We start from the raw sequence: 11775 nt of genomic DNA, 5'->3' as shown, positions 1-11775 counted from the left end.
CTAATAAAGGCCTTCTGGTTGATATATTGATTAGTTTATTGATCAGACTCATGAAGTCAGGCTGGAATGGGGCGGTGATTGATTGATTGATTGATTGATTGACTTTGAAGTTACAATAAATGTATTGATTATTGGTTTGTGTTTATTAATCAGAAGGTTTAAGCTATAGGACACAATGGGGGAGGGTGTGTGTGTGTGTGTGTGCGTGTGTGTGTGTGAGAGCTCTTCTATTTTAGTGGAGGCCATTTTAAGCAGAAGTGAAACAGACCTGACATCAGCAGAAACTAGATGAGGGTCTGTGTGTGTGTGTGTGTGTGTGTATGGGGGGGCAACACACACGATAGATAGATAGATAGATAGATAGATAGATAGATAGATAGATAGATAGATAGATAGATAGATAGATAGATAGATGATTGATAGATGATAGATAGATAGATAGACTTTATAAAGTAAAACAGCAGCTTCTGGAGTTTAAAACATGGAATTAATGAATTAATGAACTAATTGAATTAAATGAATGATTACAGTGCTATGGATGTTAGCCTAGCTGTTAGCGGACTAGCTGCACAAGTATAAATCTCCATGGTAACAGTGATAGAGAGACTTTATTGTCATTGTACAGTTGCCAGGACGACGACATTAAAAGAAGCTTTATCACATAAAAACACAGGAAGTGATGTCACAGGTGGGTTGTGACGTCATGTGATGTGATGATGACATCACAGGAGGACGTGGTCCATAAGCTCCGCCCCCTCCAGGTCCGGGGACACGATGCCGGTCCCGTCCAGGTCCAACAGGACGGACAGGACGGCGTCCCGCAGGTCGGCCCGTCCTCGCTCGCAGCACTGAGACGCCACCGACACCCAGACGTCCAATGAGACGCTGTCGCCCAGGACGACGGCCCGCAGCACGCCTGAGGGGTCAGAGGTCAGAGGTCAGAGGTCACATCAGCTCTCAAACATTCACTTACACTGTGACATCACAAACACTGTGACATCACAAACACTTTGTATATAGACCGAATCTCCTTGTTGTTTACAACTACTTCCTGGTAGAAAACCAGCATGAGAACAATAGTGACGGACGAGAGTTTCACTATATTTATCTACTTTTTCATGTCACTATATCACCGTTTAGACTAATCTGATGTTTGTAAAGTTTATAAAACCAATGATTGGACAAACATTACTATTTCTGTGTGCACATTTTTGTAATTAGTCATGGTTATCATAGATTAGCTACCGCCGTTAGCTTAGCTACTGTTAGCTTAGCTACCGCCGTTAGCTTTGCTACCGCCGTTAGCTTAGCTACCGCCGTTAGCTTAGCTACCACCGTTAGCTTAGCTACACCATTAACTTAGCTACCGCTGTTAGCTTAGCTACTGTTAGCTTAGCTACCGCCGTTAGCTTAGCTACCGTTAGCTTAGCTACCGTTAGCTGTCCCTGTCAGCTGAGCCACTGATGCTTTCTAGACACTGTGATTCCCCCAAACTGAATAAATACAACACATAGCAACACAAAACACACACACAGAAATAGTAATGTTTCTTCAATCATTTCAGATTTGTCTAAACGGTGATAGGGCGTGAAAAATATGATATATAGCTAAACTCTCGTTCGTTACTATTGATCTCATTCACATTACAGCTGGTTTTCTACCAGGAAGTAGAATGTAAACAACAAGGAGATTCGGTCTATAGATATATATACGTAGAAGCTGCATTGGGGCTTGTCAGGAATGTCTCTTGGCTCCATCTTGGTGAGGAGTTCCTCCTGAGCAGCATCAACAGTCAGACCTTCAGACCGTTTGACAGCTGGGAATCTGGTGAAATGCAGAACTTTTGTGCGGCGTACGGATGTTCCCATGAAAGAAACACCAAAACCAAGAGACATGGAAGAACTTTTCTCCAGTAATAAGTTGTTTTATATTATAGAACTGTTATGAACTTGTTGAATTTGATGTAGGTGAGTTATCTGACATAAATGAAACTAACGTAACGTAAATAACAAACTATTAATATATTAACTACTGGTATATGCACTACATGTAACACATATCCCACCCTATGCCCGTATGTGTAAGCTATAGGCTTATCAGCTGTTTCCTCCGGCTGTGGTAGTTGTGAGTTTGTGGTTGCCATGGTGATGAGGCTACCTATATAATTGTGCTAGGCCATATTAAATCAGTTTCATGGCACTGACATTAACCCTAACTGCTAAGGTGAGTTATGTAGCTGAGTTGTAGTATTTCTATTACAACAAAGGGCTTCAGTGACAGACCTCTGCCTCTGGAGATACAGGAAGTCAAAGTTAGACTCCTCCCCCCCAAGATGGCGGCGGCGGTGACAATCCGTTCCAATGGGCAGCAGCGTGAGAGGAGGCAGCTACGTGTGTATACGTATCTATGCACTTTGTGGCCATGACGCCTCTCACCTCGGTGTGTGAGGTCGTCCAGCAGCGCCGTGGCCAGCTCCCAGCGCTGGTGGTGGGCCAGCAGCGTGGAACAGGCCACGCCCACTGACAGCACCGCGCCTTGGCCCCGCCCCCGATGAGCCTGGCCCCGCCCCCGATGAGTCATCAGCTGGAGGAGAGAGAGGCTGGGCGAGCGACACAGGACCCACAGACCGTCCTCTGTGGGGAGAGGGGGGAGTCAAATGTAACTTTATTTAAACAGAAACCAAACACGATGACAGAAACTTCAAAGGCAAAAAAACTGACTCAGTGTGCAATAGGGGTGGGTATTGCCAAGGACCTCACGATACGATACGCATCACGATACTTGAGTCACGATACGATACGATATGGTATTGCGATATCCAAATTTTGCGATATATTGCGATATTCTACATAGTTCACTGAAAAATGTAAAAGGAATTATTATTATGCATCTTAAAATCTGAGTTGTATGTACATCAGATGATAGTGATAATTCATGGGACAAACTGAGTCAAAACAATGTAATTCAAATTATCCATGCCATTTTATACAAGTGCAAGTTACAACAACATATTTGTATGTACAACACACTGTCTGAGGCAGCAGTACAGTGACACCTTGCGGAGCAGAGGTGCAGAAGTCGTACTGGATTTACGTCTGAAACATGATTTATTATTTGAAAAAAAAAATTGAAATGTTTTTTTTTTTTTTAAACCAGCACTAAGTAACTTTTCAACCTTCATATAATATTTTCATAACTTTTGTGATGGTACATCGACTTACAACAAGTTGAATGACACCTCTGTCGTGGTCTGAGGGGGTCTGTATCATTATGGTCTGTATCTCTTTCTCTGGCACTAAGCAGCTTTGAGGAGCATGGTAGGAACCCTGCTCTCACTTTACTTTCACTTTCACTTTCACGAGTCACAACAAGGAGGGAACAGGCAAAACGGCACTTTAGCAATGGATTATGTTTGTGTTTTCACTTTGAAATGATCCACTGGAAACAGAAACTTAGTTTTGATGTCTTCTGTTAATTTTAATGCAGGATATTTACAGGGCTTCACGCTAGTGCTCATGGGAAATGGAGTCTTCCTTCAGGCAAAACACTACCGCTTTGGTCCACAGGCGCCGCCAAACTCAACCAAAACTGAAAGTTCTTTAGTACTGCTTTAATCGATATTTAAATATTGAATATCGATATCGTATCGTGGTATAAAGTATCGCTGCTACCTAGTACTTCCTACCCGAGCTGAGTAGAGTAGAGACAAGACTCACACACACACACACACACACACACACACACACAGACCTGTGGTGAAGTCGTGGTGCTTCATGACCTCGGCGGCGTCGTGCTCGCGGCCGCTGCTGCACATGCTCAGTGCAGACTTCCTGTGGCGGCCGGCGGCCTGGTAGACGGCGGCCGCCAGCGCCAGACACAAGGGGGCGGGGCCTCTGGGGGCGGGGCCTGGGGGGGCTGGGCCTGTGGGGGCGGAGCCTCGGGGGGCGGGGCCCAGGGGGGCGGGGCCTGGGTGAGTCTGAGCGTGCTCAGTGAGGACGTCGCCCAGGCGCTCGCTGCAGCTGAGTCTGAGGAGAGAGGAGGTTCCCACTTTGTGTTTCAGTTAAAAAAACAATCATTGGTTATTGGGGAAGACTAATAGAGAACAAGAAGTGGAAGCAGGAAGTAACGTCACCATGGGACCTCAACTCGGAAAAAGTCTCCATACAGATGAACGGGAGTCAAAGTTTTATTTCGTGATCCGTTTGAATTGTGCCATGAGAAAACTCTCTGTCCTCCACCTGTTTAAAACACCACGGTTCATGAAGAGAAATCAGCAGTTTGTTGTAAAACGGCAACAGAAGAATGTATTTAGTGTGACTACAGATCTGGTGTCACCAACTGACACGGGAAAGGAAGGACGCCATGTGGTCGCCATGGTGACGTCACTACGCCGACCTGTACTCTTTCTGGTTACGGACTCTTCAGAATTTTATTTTACAACAGTTTTACAACAAACTGCTGGTTTCTACGGAAGCCGAGAACGGCCACGTCCATAATATTTTTTTATTATCGTTTTCTCGTGATAACGACTTATTATTTCGTTATCTCGAGATAACAAAGTCTGTTTTCTCGTGATAACGAATTAATTTATTTCGTTATCTCGAGATAACAAAGACCGTTTTCTCGTGATAACGAAATAATCATAGAATGTGTTGTTGACATGGTTGCCTAGCAACATGTTTCCCCGGTGCAATCGCTTCTGCTTACGGGGAAGTAGCAGCTGGTTAGCCGCTGTATGTTCGTAGCAGGAGGCTACTAAAGCGAGTCTGTTGGAAACACACATCCACAGATCTAACGTAACAGAAGAGATGTTTTTGTGGGATAATTGCCCAGAACCATGTGTAGAACTCAAATCAGTGAGCTGATTAATGTGATCACATCATCCTGATTTCAGCCTTCAAGAGCTGCCACTAACGTTAGTCTGCTATGAGGAGCTGTCAACAATGAAGTACCGGTAAGTTACACTTAACATTAGTTTGTTTACTGAGCTGGGTTTATTTAAGGGGCTACAGGTTAACATAAACACATGAGAGTTCACTACGTTATGGCAGCTTCAGCTAAGGTAATGTTAGCTAGTTGCTGCTCAGATAAAGCTCATGAACACAAATTTGATTTGATTTGATTTGATGAACACTGCTGTCTTGCCAAATTAACATTAGCCTACATGTCAGTGGTCGCAGGCAACAGGTGTCTGATGGTTGGAGATAAGGTTGTGATTTCTGACAGCAGCAGCAGCCAGTAGCTAACGTTAGCTTAGCTGAAACAGGATAGATGGGACCACCGGCCGGTTAGTAGCCCCTTAAATAAACCCAGCACAGTGACGTTATACAAACTAACGTTAAGTGTAACTTACCGGTAAGTTATTGTTGACAACTGGTGTGGACAATAATCACACCAGTGAGTAGGCTAGAGCAGAGCTATCGCTCTGGGCTAGAGTAGACTGAAGTTACTGCCCCAGTGCCCCATGCTCGAGCTGAACAGTAGCCTCCTGTTGCTAGGCAACCATGTCAACGACACATTCTATGATTATTTCGTTATCACGAGAAAACGGTCTTTGTTATCTCGAGATAACGAAATAAATTAATTCGTTATCACGAGAAAACGGTCTTTGTTATCTCGAGATAACGAAATAATAAGTCGTTATCACGAGAAAACGGTAATAAAAAAAATGTATACGGATCTGGCCGTTCTCGGCTTCCGTAGGTTTCTCTTCATGAAACGTGATGTTTTAAACAGGTAGAGGACAGAGTTTTTTCTCATGGCACAATTCAAACGGATCACGAAATAAAACTTTCAGTCCCATTCATTTCTATGGAGACTTTATTCGAATTGAGTTCCCATGGCGACGTTACTTCCTGCTTCTGCTTCGGCTCTCTATTGAAGGTACAGAAAGTAAACTGAGCAAAATAATGTATAACTGTCTACTCAGTCTGTATAACTCAGGTGTATTTGTGTCAAGTGTGTTAACTCTGACTGGCTGAAACTGTAACTGTCCAACAGAGACTGAAAGATCAGTTCCTGCAGACATGGAGAAGTGAACTTGGCAGTATGACATCATGTGACATCTACATTGAGTTTAAACTAGAAAAGTATTTATTGTTTTTTTTTTCCCTTATCACATTATTTTCTCTGTATTTTCTTTTCTCTTAGAGGATCTGGGACAATGGGGTGGCGGGAGGCGGGCGGGGGGCTTAATGTGTACATTTACTGAATCTGTGATTTGTGTGTGTTTAATTACAAATGCCAATAAACAGATTTTTCAAAAAAAAAAAAGAAAAGTATTTATTGTGTTCAAACCAAAAGTCTAGCCAGGCCATCTGCCACTTCAGAGTAACAACACCAGAATACCAGAAGTTATTGTCTGGTCTAAAGGACTGGATAGAAGTCAGAGGTTATGTGATCTATGTAAAGAGCCAGATCGGTGATGAGTTTCATGTTTTGTTTGAATGCAAGAACACATGTATTGTATATCTAAGAGAAAAAAACCTCCCTAAATACCATGTTCGTCGCCCATCTATGTTTAAACTCATTTTGTTATTACAGTCTGATAAAACTAAAGTTATTTATAAGTTAGGTGCCTTTTTGAAACGTGTTCTTCCTCGGGTTAAGTGATAGTTTCTGCTCTGTCCTGGTCAGAGATGGATGTACAGCTCCACTGCCTCTTGCTATGTCTAATTATTTATATTGTTTTATTGGGGGGGTGTTGATGGATGGATCAGCTGATTACTTGTTGTGAGTGACGGCGTGGACGAGGAGCGGCCAGGCGCCGCGCTGCAGAGCCGAGGCCACGCCCTCCACGGACAGAGAAGCCGACAGCTTCACGCCGGGAGGAGACGAGACCAGCAGAGCCCTGAAGAACAGGAGGGGAGGGGGGGGCAGCGGTGGGGGCGGGGCCTGCATGGCTGAGAGAGAGACAGAGATGCTGTTGTCATGGATACAACACCCACAGAGACTGTCGTCGTAACAAAAAGACACACCAAAAAACACCCAGATACCTCCATGCTGCTCGTATGTAATGTCTGTCTTGTATTGAAGCCCCGACATGAGAAATTGTCCCGAAAAAAATTAAATAAGTCTATATTTCAAGCTTGTTTTGTAGCGGAAGCTTCTCTTCCTGGTTCGTCAAATTTGGACGAACCGGGAAGAGGAGCTTCACAACAGGAAGAACAAAGGTTCTGAGGCCCCGTCCACACGAATCCGTTTTTTTCGAATCCGGATAAATACTTTGTCAGATTGGCCTCGCGTCCACACGGATACGCCGTTTCCGGGGGGTGAAAACGGTATTTTTTGAAAACGGGTCCCAGAGTGGGAAAATTTGAAAACGCCGCCCCAGTGTTTTCGTCTGGACGGCCAATACGGACTTTTTCAAAAACGATGATGTCATGCCCCCCGCCGCTCTACCTGTAACCTGAGACACACACACACACACACACCGCTGCAGCAGCTCCACAGGCTACGGACGTAACAACAACGGCTGAATCACCTCTGTTTAATCTTCACTGATCGTAATATTTACTCTGACACGACGCCCTGTCAACATTTAATCCATGTTTGAGTTTAATACAGCGGGGACTTCTTCTTCTATTGAATTTCAGCGGGGACTTCCCGTCTTCTTCTCTGTCTGAAGTGTTTATGTATGGGACACCCGCTCCACACAGGCCTGCAGGATGTACTACAGCGTTTTGGGTCGTTTTCAGTGGAGATTTTTTTCAAAACAATTAAGAAAAAGATCGGATTCGGTGAAGCCGCGTATTCATGTGAACGGGGCCTGAGACTCCACCAGAACCAGAACCAGAACCGTGTCTGTCTGAAAGCAGTGAGTGTGTGTGTGTGTGTGTGTGTGTGTGTGTGTGTGTGTGTGTGTGTGTGTGTGTGTGTGTGTGTGTGTGTGTGTGTGTGTGTGTGAGTGTGTGTGTGTGTGTGTGTGTGTGTGTGTGTGTGTGTGTGTGTGTGTGTGTGTGTGTGTGTGTGTGTGTGTGTCTCTACCTGTGAAGAGCCTCATGGTGCTGCTGCTCCTCAGAACGCCTCCTGGGCTCCTGGCTGCAGCGACAGCAGCTGCTTCAAGCTGAGACGAGTCACACAGCAAACACAACCTGGGGGGGGGGGGGGGGGGGGTCGATTAATCATCCATCATCAATCATCCATCAATCATCCAATCACAAATTGGCTGACTGTGTCACCCAAGGGGGGGGATCGACTACAGAGGGCGTAGCTCAGTCGGCCATATTGGAACGGGCAACTTGCTCTGACTCTGGCTGCAGTTACAGTAGATGGTGATCGAGTCATCTGCACTAAAACAACTATTCATAACTCTGTGAAAAATAAATCAGTACTTTAACTATTTGCATAATGTCACTATAATGTTACTTTTATTTTAAAAAGTACATGATTAAAAGTATCCGCATCTGCATCTGTATCTGCATAGACGTTCATAAAAAATCAAACCGTGGAAATCGGACAAAAACTGATCAAGTTGCCGCTGTACTGACTACACCGTGTCATGGAGCAGCAGCAGCAGGTGAGTCATCTAGGCTTCTTATATGTATCTATGGTCTCACCTGTCCAGGTAATCTGTCAGAGGCTCCGCCCCCTCGACCCCGGTTGGCTCCTCCTCCTCCTCCTCCTCCTCGGCCTCATCGTCCACTACAGAACCGACAGGAAGTGACATCATCAGTGACCTGATGGGTGAAACATCTGGAGCAGCATCATCGGTGTCGGTATTGATGATCGATCGGTGATCAGGTCTCACCTCTGTTCTGTCGCAGCTTCTCCAGACAGGAAGTGACCAGCTGCTGCAGAGGCTCCGCCCCCTCCCCCTCCCCCTCCCCCTCCCACCTGGACAGCTGCTCACACACACACCTGAGTCCACTGAACCTGAGGAACAAAACATTACAAACATTATATTATATTACATTACATTACATTATATTATATCATATCATTGTATTACATTACATTTAGAGCTGTCATAGTTATCGCGTTAATTGCGATGCGATTAATTAAAAAAATAACGCATTAATTCCTTTAATCACGGTCCAATTTTTCCTGAACTGGAGTGTGGGACCTCCAGTCCATAATCGCCATTAGAAAAATTAATAATTTGACATCCCTAATTACATTACATTATATTAGCCTATGTAGTAGTAGTAAACCTTTATTTTACCAGGCAAGAATTGCTAAGAATACATTCTAATTAAGGCAATGGCCTGGTAGGAGGTGAAAGACCTCCTAAGGGGAAGGGAGAGGGGGAGTAACATTAAAATATAGACAATAAATGCACATACAACAACAGTGACACAAATGAAGAAAGAATAAAGACATAATGCAACATACCACAGAATGACAGTTAGTTTGACGTACAGTGACATACAACAGGACAGAGACACTAAAAGTAAAAACAGTGATACTAGACAACCATAAATGAGACAGTAACAAAACAACAACAGTAACAGACGGTGTTAGTGAGGTGACAGGATCAGAGAGAGCTCTGGCTGGGACAGCTGCAGGTAAACTTTATACTTTATGGATTTAGTTATGACATGTTTGAAGGAGTTGACAGAGGTGAGAGTTTGTAACTAAGGATTTTTGGAGTTGATTCCAGCTGTCGGCGGCAGCAACCTGGAAGGAGGAACGGCCCAGGGAAGAGTGCGTCCTTGGGGCATTTAACAGGATGAGAGGGGCAGAACGGGTGTATATTACATTACATTACATTATAACGTTATATCATATCATTGTATTACATTACATTATGAGACATAGTCTACTATAATATCTCTGGTCTCTCACCGGCCTCTGAGCCTCTGGTTTTCTTCCTCCACTTCGTTTCTCAGAGTCGCCATCGTCTGCAGCTCGGCCTTGACCTCTGACCTCTGACCTTTCACACAGAGCAGAGCGCTTCTCTGGACCTGGAGCTGCTGCCGACGCCGGTCCAGAACCTCAGGGTCCAGAACCTCAGGGTCCAGAACCTCAGTGGACCTCACACCTGAGACCTGCAGCTGCTCTTCAACTCCAGATGTTTCCCTCTGGACCTCAGAGATCCTGAAACACAGAGACCATCAGGACCAGGACCAGGACCAGAGACCGAGCCGAACTTTTCTAACTTTATTAAACATTGTTCAGCAGTACTACAAACATTTTGTGTTTCCATGGTTTCCTCCAACTTTCCGAGCTTCAACCAATCGCGATTTGTGACGTGATGCGCGACGTCATCTGCCCCGAGCCGATCTGGTGCCTACACCGGGACAAACCCCTCCCAGCTCAGCTCACCTGTCTCTCAGCTGATTGGCTCGTCCCTGGCAGGTCGTCAGTGACGTGGGATGTGATGTCATCAGTGATGTCATCTCCCCCTCGTCCTCCCTCCTCCTCAGCTCCCTGATGATGTCGTCGTACTCGGCCTTGATGGCCAGCAGCAGCCGCCGGTAGTCTGTGGCTCGGCCAATCACCTGTCGTGAGGAGAAACAAACCAGCATCAGATGAAGGGTTCAGGTCTCAGCTTTAAAGGGATACGCCAACAATTTTTTTTCATGTCTTGCCTCACTCCCGAGTCCATGGCCAGCAAATAGACACCATCCTGTCGACTGTGCCTGTAGTTACCATGGAGATAGAGCCGTATCGCCGTAATTAGCTTAGCTCAAACACTGGAAGTGTATGGGTAGGGTTAGCCTGCCTCCACCTAAAGTCGCTAATTAGCTTAGCTCAAACACTGGAAGTGTATAGGTAGTGTTAGCCTGCCTCCACCTAAAGTGGCTAATTAGCTTAGCTCAAACACTGGAAGTGTATGGGTAGTGTTAGCCTGCCTCCACCTAAAGTGGCTAATTAGCTTAGCTCAAACACTGGAAGTGTATAGGTAGTGTTAGCCTGCCTCCACCTAAAGTGGCTAATTAGCTTAGCTCAAACACTGGAAGTGTATGGGTAGTGTTAGCCTGCCTCCACCTAAAGTCGCTAATTAGCTTAGCTCAAACACTGGAAGTGTATAGGTAGTGTTAGCCTGCCTCCACCTAAAGTGGCTAATTAGCTTAGCTCAAACACTGGAAGTGTATAGGTAGTGTTAGCCTGCCTCCACCTAAAGTGGCTAATTAGCTTAGCTCAAACACTGGAAGTGTATAGGTAGTGTTAGCCTGCCTCCACCTAAAGTCGCTAATTAGCTTAGCTCAAACACTGGAAGTGTATGGGTAGTGTTAGCCTGCCTCCACCTAAAGTCATCAGAGAAACTCTTCAGCAACTCTAAAGGGAAACCGGCGGGCCGATCTTCGTCTCAGAGCTACAAAACTCTCCGGTAAGGCATCTTGAGCGGTCAAATGCCGCTAACGGGACCAGATCGGTCAAAACGGAGGGTTCAAGCAAAGACGCTTTATTTTGGTTCAAGCTAGCTACATCGAGGGTAGTTTAGCTAAAAAAAAAAGTGTATTCAAAGGATGCCACAGTGAATGCGTCCTAATCAATCAAAAATAAAGATGGTGCAACTAAAACAATATTGATTGTTGATTGATGATGCACTGTTTGTGTATTTTTGTAAACCAATTATAAAGTTGATGAAAACAAATGAATAAATAAAACAATATTATAGTGTGTGACTGTTTTTTTGGGCAGGCAGTGTTTGATATCACACAGTTAACATCTCATCAAAGACTAAAAAGACTTTCAAATTCCATTATAAACTGGAAGTAAGTTAAAACACATTTCCAATATCTCTATTCAAAACACGTTTAATGAAGAGAGTGAGTTTCATGTGTTTTAACAATAGAGGTGACTGAGTGACTGAGTGTGTGTGTGTGT

The 11775-nt window shown here is 44.7% G+C and overlaps 1 protein-coding gene across 1 annotated transcript in view; it reads right to left on the bottom strand.

Annotated features, from left to right (window-relative positions):
* The window catches only part of mea1 (male-enhanced antigen 1), a 272028-nt gene that overhangs the window by 106319 nt on the left and 153934 nt on the right, over nucleotides 1–11775 (bottom strand). The gene's annotated exons all lie outside the window — the stretch shown is intronic.

This window comes from Trachurus trachurus, assembly GCF_905171665.1.
Source record: "Trachurus trachurus genome assembly, chromosome: 15".
Classification (NCBI taxonomy): Eukaryota; Metazoa; Chordata; class Actinopteri; order Carangiformes; family Carangidae; genus Trachurus; species Trachurus trachurus.
This window is presented reverse-complemented; position numbering and strand designations above follow the sequence as displayed.